This window comes from Notamacropus eugenii, chromosome 1 (genome assembly GCF_028372415.1).
Source record: "Notamacropus eugenii isolate mMacEug1 chromosome 1, mMacEug1.pri_v2, whole genome shotgun sequence".
NCBI lineage: Eukaryota > Metazoa > Chordata > Mammalia > Diprotodontia > Macropodidae > Notamacropus > Notamacropus eugenii.
Genome location: NC_092872.1, coordinates 448,716,042 through 448,725,729, shown reverse-complemented (window position 1 = coordinate 448,725,729; position 9,688 = coordinate 448,716,042). Strand labels below are relative to the sequence as shown.

The window sequence follows — 9,688 nt, the reverse complement described above, 5'->3', positions numbered from 1 at the left end:
GGACCCACAGAGACCTCAGGAAGACACCAGGTCAGATTTCTTTAAAGGGGGCTATTCAGGGAGCCTGGCCTTGTGCTTGTGGGTGAGCCCAGACCTCCTCCTCACTCCCCTAGCTTGGCAGATGGCACAGCTGGGTGGGGGGGATGAGGGAAAGGAGGGAAGCGGGGAAACAGGGAAGCTTCCTCCAGGAGGGACCAGCCCAAGAGAAAGGAGGGGGCCCCGCAAAGCCAAGAGCTGTACTAGTTTCTGCATTCATGCAACTTCCAAGGGCTTCATCAATCACATAACACAGAATGTTAGGGCTAGAAAGGGCTTTAGAATGTTGACTTCCAACTGAGACCTTAGAATATAGAATGAAAACACCCAGAATGATGATCTAGAATGTCAAACCTGGAAGGAACCTTAGAACATAAACGGATTAAATATGGATCATAGATTCTTACAGCTGGAAGGGAATGTTGGAGACCATTTGGTACAATGCTCTCATTTTACTTATGAGATCTGGGCATAGGAAGGAACTTACCCAGGGTCACATCAGTGGCTGGGCTTCTACTAGAACCTAGATCTTCCAAATACTTTCTCACTGAGCTACATATCATATTATGTTCTCCTCCCAGTCTTCCTTCCCTTTAAATTACAGAACCAAACTATGAGGAAAGTGACTCATCTCTCACTTATACAAGAACAATTAAATAAAATCCCCAAATTTGTGTTTATTAAGGAGCTTCTACGTGGGCACCCAACACTTGAGTAGGTCCTGTGAGGGTGGAATAAAGAGCCTATGTGAGTGATTTCATTGATATGAGAAACTCCTGGGTTCCCCCTACCAATATAACACAAAACCTCTTAAACTCATAGTCAAGAGTTGCCCAGAGCATTAAGACATGACCTCACTTACCCAGGGTCTCACAGTCAGGATTTGTGAGAGGTGAGGCTTGAAACCAGGACTTTCTGACTCAGAGGGCAGTTCTCTAGCCACTGTGTCATACTGCCTCTCTGTTAACAATAGCAGAAAACTTCCTGTCCTCTGGAATCCAAAGAAGAGCAAAGACACAAGGATAGAGACGGTGGAGGTTACTTTAGAGGGTACAAAAAAGTCTAGTAACTTGCATTTCCCTGGTTGTACCACCCACTGAAATATATCCACTTCATCCACTTCTGTTTCTAAGTTTACAAAATAAGGGAGGCTGATGACTACTATGGTATCTTTTTTCCTTCCTTCCTCTCTCCCACCCTCTCTCCTTTCCTCCATCCCTTTCTCTCCTCTCCCATCATTCCCTCTCCCTCTCTCCCTCCTTTTGTCCCTTCCTCCCTCCCTTCCTTCCTCCCTCCCTTCCTTTTCTTCCTTCCTTCCTTTCTTCCTTCCTTCCTTTCTTCCTTCCTTCCTTCTTTCCTTCCCCTAGCCAGCAACAAGGCTATTAGGCTACTGTAACCCAAAGGGCTGATGATATGTGCTGCCCAAAGCAATGATTTGGCAGCCTGAGAGGCACTAAGTGGCCATTTTTCCTTTAAGCTATCCACTATAGGGCGGGAATTATCCCCACCAATTTAACCAAGGATCTTAGGGAGACTGGAGCTCTGGGAGCTCATGCCTGAGCTTTGGGTACCACCAGAACACCCGGCGGCTGTGAGGGGTCTGGTGTTGCCAAGAACACTACATAGTCTTTAACTATTACATTAAGCATCTGCTACTGCCATTTATGGATCAGATAGCATTTTACTCCTGAGATATTTGATTTTATTACCTTCTAGGGAGAGAGCCAAACAAGTGTTCTTATTGATTTGCACATTAAATATATTAGTAATAAAACAACATCTCTGTAAACCAATTGTAAAATCAATATTAATTGGTACCAAAATATCACAAGTAGTTGAATTACAATTAAGGAGAACAGCCTCAAAGCCCCTCTCAGGGGGCTGGAGCCTAGGTATCAAGCACCCTGAGGGGGACAGATCCTAGAATTAAAGAAGGTTCCACCCACTGCAATTAGCACCAATATCAGACACAGGTGGAGGGAGAGAATGAATTCAGTTCATTGAAACCCACTAGGAACCATATTGGAGCTCTAGGCCCAGTTCCAGCCCCACACCTAGGCCAAGACCTAGGCCCATTACCACCCTAACCTCAGAGATAGGCCAAAAAAAGACCTTAGAGCTCAGGATGTTAGAACAAAAGTCTTGGAATGCTAATGAGCAGCTAGGTGGTACAGTGGATAGAGTGTCAGGAAAACTCATCTTCCTGAGTTCAAATCTGGCCTCAGACACTTACTAGCTATGTGACATTGGGCAAATCACTTAAACCTGTTTGCCTCAGTTTCCTCAGCTGTAAAATGAACTGGAGAAGGAAATGGCAAGCCACTATGGAATCTTTGCTAAGAAAACCTCAAATGGGGTCACGAAGAGTCAGGCATGACTGAAAATGATTGAACATCAAAATAATTTTGCTAAAAGAGTCTTTAGGAGACAGAACCTTAGAATTAGAAGGTTGCACACTCAGTACATGTGAAAATTGGACTTGAAATTGGGTGTTCCTTACCCCAATGCCAACTTTCTATCCACTCCCTAACACTGTCTTACTGGTAATATTTTGTGATATAATGTAGCTAATTATGTATCAAATCTTAGTCCTCCACTTGACTGCAACTCTCTGGGGGCTTAACAAAACATGTCTTATCTAAACTACACCTTCTGGTTTCCCAGCACAATGCAGTGCTTTTCTCAACCTAAGCCTTTAATGAATATTTGTTGTAGGGACAATGCAGAATTTTAGAACCCCAAACACTATTAGAGTTGTGAGGGACCTGAGAAAATAGAATTCTAGAGTTGGAAGAGGCCTTCATACATAGAGAATGGAAATGTAAAAAGATCTAAAAGCAGAGAAGGTTAGAGCTGCAAGAAGACACAAGACAAAGAATGTTAGAACAGAAAACAGCATATGTTAGAGCTGGTGGGAGGAGCACTGGAAATTACCATAAACGATCGGGACATTGACCTCAGAAGGATTGTAGAAATCTGATTCCTTCATTTGCATATCAAATATTTAAGTCCTTGTTCACAAAAAAAAATAGATTGATAAATGCAAAACAAACCATTACATTAATGTGAAATCACTGGTCCAGGAGAAGCAAAGGATGTACCTGAATGGAGAGGGAGTGAGGTGGACAATTCACTCTCATCCTCTCATTCCTGACCCTGCATGTACTCATACTCTCTCTCTCTCTCTCTCTCTCTCTCTCTCTCTCTCTCTCTCTCTCTCTCTCTCTCTCTCTCTCTCTCTCTCTCTCACACACACACACACACACACACACACACACACACACACATAAACACACATACACACTCCATGATAGGTGCCAGGTGTGAGTAAATAACCTCTCTCAAGTCAGGGAGTGTGGCAGTTGACCCAAGAGGGAAGTTCTGGGACAAAGAAAAGGCTTAAGGTGTCAGAAATCATAGAAAAATAGAATCTTGGAACTAAAGGAAAACTCAGAGGTCATCCCATCAGACCCCCATGAAGGCAGGAATCATCTCTGTAACATCCTCCCAAACAAATAGTCATCTGGTTTTCACCTGAAGATCTCCAGTGAGGAGAAACTCACTATCTTCTGGGGCACCCCATTCTATTTTAGTGAGTCTTTTCTCAGAGAGTGCTAAAACATTCCTCTTTCTTCCCTCTATCCACTGTGGGGCCATGGCAAACAATCAAATACTTCTCCCACATGTTGTTGCTATTTAATGGTTTTGACTCTTTGTGACTCTATTTGGAATTTTCTTGGCAAAGATACTGAAGTAGTTTGCCATTTCCTTCTTCAGTTCATTTTATAGATAAGGAAACTGAGGGAAACAGAGTTAAATGATTTGCCCAGGGTCACACAGCTAGTAAGTGTCTGAGGCCAGTTTGAATTTATGCCTTTCAAATATTTGACAATAGACATCAAGTCTTTCCTAAGGCTCCTCTTTTGAATGCTAAGCATCCCCAACTCTTTCAACAGATCCAAGGGGTCACAGACGAATAGGATCATAGATTACCAACTGGAAGGGACCTCAGGGCCACTTAGTCTAACCCTGTCATTTTACAGATCAGAAGACTAAAGACAAGGGAAGTTAAATGATTTGCCCAAGGTCACAGAGCTAATCAATGAATTAGCTAATCTATAAGCCCAAGTTCCCTCACTCTGGGGACAGTAGTCTACTTTTTGCTTCTCTCAGTCTCCTACTTACTCTCTCCTGAAAACCTTGAGCTCATCACTGGCCTATCTCAAGTGTGGAGCCTAGAATCACACATAGGACTCCAGATGGAGTCTGGCTGGAAAAGACAATAGTGGGACTCTCACATCTCTTGCTCCGGACACTAGGCCTCTGTTGAGAAAACCTCTGATATATCTTTTTTTTTTTTTGGCAACAGTTCCACAATGCCAATCCATATGGAGCTTTTGATTCACCAAAGTTCCCGTGGGTAGATTTGGAATTAGGAGACCTGGGTTCAACTCATGACTTCAACATTTATTAACTGTGTGAACCTGGGACAGTCATTTCACCCTTTGGACCTCAGTTTCCCCCTATGTAACATGAGGATAATCATGCTTGTTCTACCTCCCTTATTGTGAGGAAGAAACTTTGAAGTCTCTAACTCTCTTCAGACACGTCAATCAGTCAACAAGTATTTATTAAGCACTGTCAAGTGGTAAGGATACAAATACAAGAAAAAGGGAAAAAAAGATAACCCTTGACCTCAAAAGAGCTTATTTTCTAGTGGAGGAAGATAAAACATTAAAAAGAAACTGAAAAGGTCAGGGTAGAAAGAAAGGATGGTATCTGCTGGGACGTGGTAGCTTGGTCTAGAGAAACAGGAATGGCTGGTCTGGGCCCTTCCCCAAAATGGAAGTTCTGGGAAGAACTCACCAATGGGAGAAGGAACCCTTGGGCACTCTACTTGCTAGAAAGTCTGTTCATTACATATGAAAGTCTCTGTTTATTACAAAGTCACCATTTGTTTTGTAATTAATATAAAACAAATAATTATATTAACACAACATCATTGATCCAGAGGAAGCAAGGTGTTTGTGTGAATGGTGGGGAGTGAGGAGGATTGCTTCTTACAATTATTTTTTAATTCATAAAATCATATATATATATATATATATGTGTGTGTACAAAGGAAACCAATTGCACTGAAATACAGTTATCAAAACATTGAACTGTAAACCTTTTTGTTTATAGACCCCTGGTTAAGAATCTGTCTTGGAAAGGAGTAGGATTACTGAGAGACTGCACCATAATCCACAACCTGTAAGTAAGAGTCAGCTGGAAGACTCGATCCAAGGTCTTTCTGCCTCTGAGGCTAGCTCCTATCCACTATACAACACTGTCTGTCAATAGTAACAGCAAAAATTACCCCTCTTCTAATATCTTTCTTGGTTATTGTATTTTTATCCCCAACACCTAGTATAGTTCTGGCACATAGTAGGAGTTTAATAAATATTTATTGACTGACTGGCTCAGTGGAACTGGTCAATTTTTTTTTTCCTCATCCACAGAAGATACTGAAGAACATCTCCTAAAGGAGGAAGCTGTAAGATTTATTTGGTGAGAAGAGACCAAAGAAGTCTTTTGAAGTATAAAAATAATTCTAATCTAGGTAGCAAGTAGATAGAGTACTAGACCTAGAGTCAGGAGGACATGAGTTCAAATTTGACCTCAGACACTTACCAGTTGTATGACCTTGGGCAAGTCACTCAACCTTGGTTTGCCTCACTTTCCTCAGATAACTCTTACCTCCCACAGTTATGAGTATTAAATGAGATAATAAGTATAAAACACTTATCACAGCACCTGGCACATAGTAAGCACTATATAAATTTAGCTGTTATAACCATCTTTTATTGGGGCATCTTATGACTTATAAAGTCCTCTCACTTCCATATGCTTCTACGATCACTGGTGTACATGCTAAGTATATAACAACTAGCTTTCCAGAAAAATAAAATGTACATGCTATATACTTTTAACTTTAAATTTCATTATTAATATTTTCTCCGTCACTTTCTTAAGTCTAGACAGTCAACAAAGCAATAAGTTAAGCCTTGATTTATAATGTTTGCCAATTTCTGAAGTGTAAATGCCTCACACTGAAAATTTAACAACCTGCTCTTGTAAACCAGTTCGAGCTGGCTCCAGCATAACCCTGCACGTGATCCTTACCTTACCCTGTGATGTAAATAGTAAGTGCAAGGCAGCACAGGAAGGTGGAAAGAGTTCAAGGGCTGGACTCAGAGGACCTAGGTTCAAATCCTACCCTGGGTTTTTTGCTCCCTGTATAGACCTTAGGTAAGCCACTTAATCTTCTGGTATCTCACTTTTCCTCAACTATAAAATGAGGAGTTCAGATAAGACAGCTCCTGAAATCCCTTCAAGTTGTAACTCTATGATCCCTTATGGAGAAATGGGGAAACTGAGGCTCAGACTTGCAGAGCCAATACTTGAGCCTACCACTTTCTTTTTCCATTACAATACCAGTGAAGATTTATGCTCTGACTTCTCTGTCTGGACACTAGCTTTCTCACTGCCTTCTAAGACTTCCCAGGTTGCATAGCAACTCACATTTAGCGTTTATAAAGTACTTTCCTCATCCCAGCCCTAGAAAAGAAATCTCAGAAGGGTTATTATCTATGAGGTTTAGGGAGGCCAAATGATTTTGTCTGGGGTCACACAGCTAATAAATTTTAGAACCTGGATTTGAATACAGCTCTCCCATCCCCCAGAGGAGGAGAAGAGGCCTTAGAAGGCATCTATCCCAACCATCATCAGCAAATCATGGCCATGAGAGGGGAAGCAACTTTGCCTAGGTCTTATTCAGTCATGTCCAATTCTTCATGACCCCATTTGGGGTTTTCTTGGTAGAGATATCAGATGGATTTGCCATTTCCTTCTCCAGCTCATTTTACAGACGAGGAAACTGAGACAAGCAGGGTTTAAGTGATTTGCCCAGGTTCGCACAGCCATTAAGTGTCTGAGGCCAGATTCGAACACAGGAAGATGATTCTTCCTGACTCCAGGCCTGGCACTCTATCCACTGAGCCACCAGCTACCCTTCACCTAGGCCAGCCAGGTAGCAAATTGGAAAGCTGGAATTCAAACCTTAATCCTAATCTAGCATCCTTTCCTCTGCATCATGTTGCCTCTCCTGAATTTTTCCTCTCCATCCATCTACTCTCTGAGGTTAAAGTTGTAACAGTCTTTGACCATCACTATCCTGTTTGACCTTGGGCAAGTGAGGCTGCTTCCATTACTTATCAGTAAAATGTGGGGGTTGGAATAGATACTACTAACAGTTAGAATTTATATAGTATTATTAAAGTGTTGCAAATATCTTATTTTATCTTTGCAGCAACCATGAAAAAGTAGGTATTACTTTTATCCCCATTTTACAGATGAGGAAACTGAGACAGATAGAAGTTAAATAACCTGCCCAGGGTCAAATATCTAAGGCAAGTTTCAAACTCTGATAATTTCAGATTCCAAATCCTACTCGCAACCATGGTGGGAGTTAGGTGCTATTTTTATTCCCATTTTACAGATGAGAAGAGTAATGCACATAGAAGTTAAATCATTTACCTAGGGCCACACAACCACTATGTGTCTAAGACAAAATTAGATAATTCCTCACTCCAAGTCTCTGTCTCTCTGTCTCTGTCTCTGTCTGTCTATCTGTCTGTCTGTCTCTCTCAATCTACATATATATACATACATACACACACACATACACACACACACACATACACACACACATATATCCACTGTACCTGCTAGCTAGGTCTATATAAGACTAGATGGTCTCAAATCTCCCTCCCAGCTCTGTATCTAGGACCCCATGATCCGACAGTTCCATGAATGCAGGCTGGCTGTCTTTGAGCTACATATAGCAGCCTATTGTTTATCTGATAAGACATCATTAAAATGATTAAACCCACTCATTATTCCAGGAATTAAGTAAAGATATCCTAATATTTGACTGGACCAGATCCTCCAAGTCCTCTTTCCACTACTAGCAAGAGTTCTTAACCACGAACTTATTTTTTTTAATCTTGATAACTATTTCAATAGAATAGATTTCCTTTGTCACCATACGTACTTTATCTTAGGCATTTTAAAACCTTATTCTGTGAAGAGGTCATATGTTCACCAGATTGGCCAAAGGGAGCCATTAACAAAGACTCAAAAATGGTGAAGGCTCCCTGGACACATCTAGCATATGATCACCTGATCAAGAATCCAGAACAAAACTCTTTTGTGTCATGGCTTTGTTCTTTCTCTCTTTTTACTGGTGGGAAGTGTGTGTGTGTGTGTGTGTGTGTGTGTGTGTGTGTGTGTGTGTGTGCGCTGGGGGAGGAGGAAAGGGATCATTGGAGTTTTAGATTTCTTTGTTTTCCCCCCCAGAAATGATAACATTTTGGAAGTTGAAAATGTTTAATTCAGTGGCGTTATATTTTATTAACTTTTTTTGGCTCCAGGGCCTGCAGACGCGCTTGCTGTAACGATCTGTGCTTTGATAAATAATTACAGCCATTGGGATCTAAGGATTCCAAGGCAAAAGGAATCACTAGGCTCCCCGCCCTCCCTGCATTCCTCTCTACATTGCTGTCCCCCACTAAAAACAGTACACACGCACCCACACACATACACACACACACACACAAAACCCAACACCATCATACCACAACATTCAGAAATAACTCCCTTGCCTAGGAAAATCCTGCAGGTCCTAGTCCAGCCCCTGATACCATCCTTCATCTGAAAAAAAAAGAGGGGGGAACCTCTTGATTAGTTGTTCGTTAAAGTCTTTAGCTCTCTGGCCCCTGATGTAAAATCACTGTCCAGCAAAGAGCCCCAGGAGCTGATCCTCCTTGAAAGCCCACATTTCTACCTCCCATATCCATAGTCACTCTCTGTTCACAGACCATTAGCCCTGGAAGGAACCTTGGAACACAGAATGTCAGAACTGCACGAGATCATGGAATGTAGATTGCTTGTGTTAGAAAGGACCTTGGAGCCTGGAATATTTGAATTTAGAATTGAGCTATAGTGGACCTTTGAGAAAATTTGGTCTGAAACCTCCTTTTGCTGGGATCCTGAAGCAGGAGGGGAAATGACTGGACCAAGGTCACATAGTGCCAGTGGCCACATGAGGACTCCATTCTAGGTCTCCTGACTTTCCACCCACCGACTTCTCTTTCCTACTTGCTCCCTTTGCCAGTCTGTGAGCATCAGCTCTCCTATCTCTGTCCCTCCAGGCCAGATCTCTATCCCAGCAGGAGGATAGTGGGGGGGGCCAGGGGAGCCTCTGTCCTGCTCTCCCACTGTTTCTGTGTTGTAAATAATGCAGAAAATGAGTAGTTTTTAAAGAGTGTCCAGTGGGATTCCAGAGCCTTGTTTTAATTATATGAAAACAGCATGGGTGCTTGGGCAGATGTTGGTGCTAATTGTTTTGAAAGCAGGCCCTCTTGGCTCCAGCAGAATCATTTTATTTTGACTGATTTTTATGCAATTCGCTTCGTAATGCAGGTGAGGTCATTTTGCCTGAGATCCTTCTGCTCTCCCTCACCCTCAGCCCCCAACATAGCCCTCCTGCTAGGCCCCAGGTCCCAGCTGCTAGCCAAGGCTTTTCAAATCCTCCTGAAGGTAGCCTCAG

The 9,688-nt window shown here is 42.2% G+C and overlaps 1 long non-coding RNA gene across 1 annotated transcript in view; it reads right to left on the bottom strand.

Moving 5' to 3' along the window:
- Positions 1-904: 904 nt before the first annotated feature.
- Positions 905-9,688, bottom strand: part of LOC140526634 (uncharacterized) — a 31,439-nt gene continuing 22,655 nt past the window's right edge. The window contains exon 3 of the long non-coding RNA XR_011974457.1: positions 905-1,027. This is a non-coding gene — a long non-coding RNA (uncharacterized lncRNA). The remainder of the gene's footprint in view (positions 1,028-9,688) is intronic.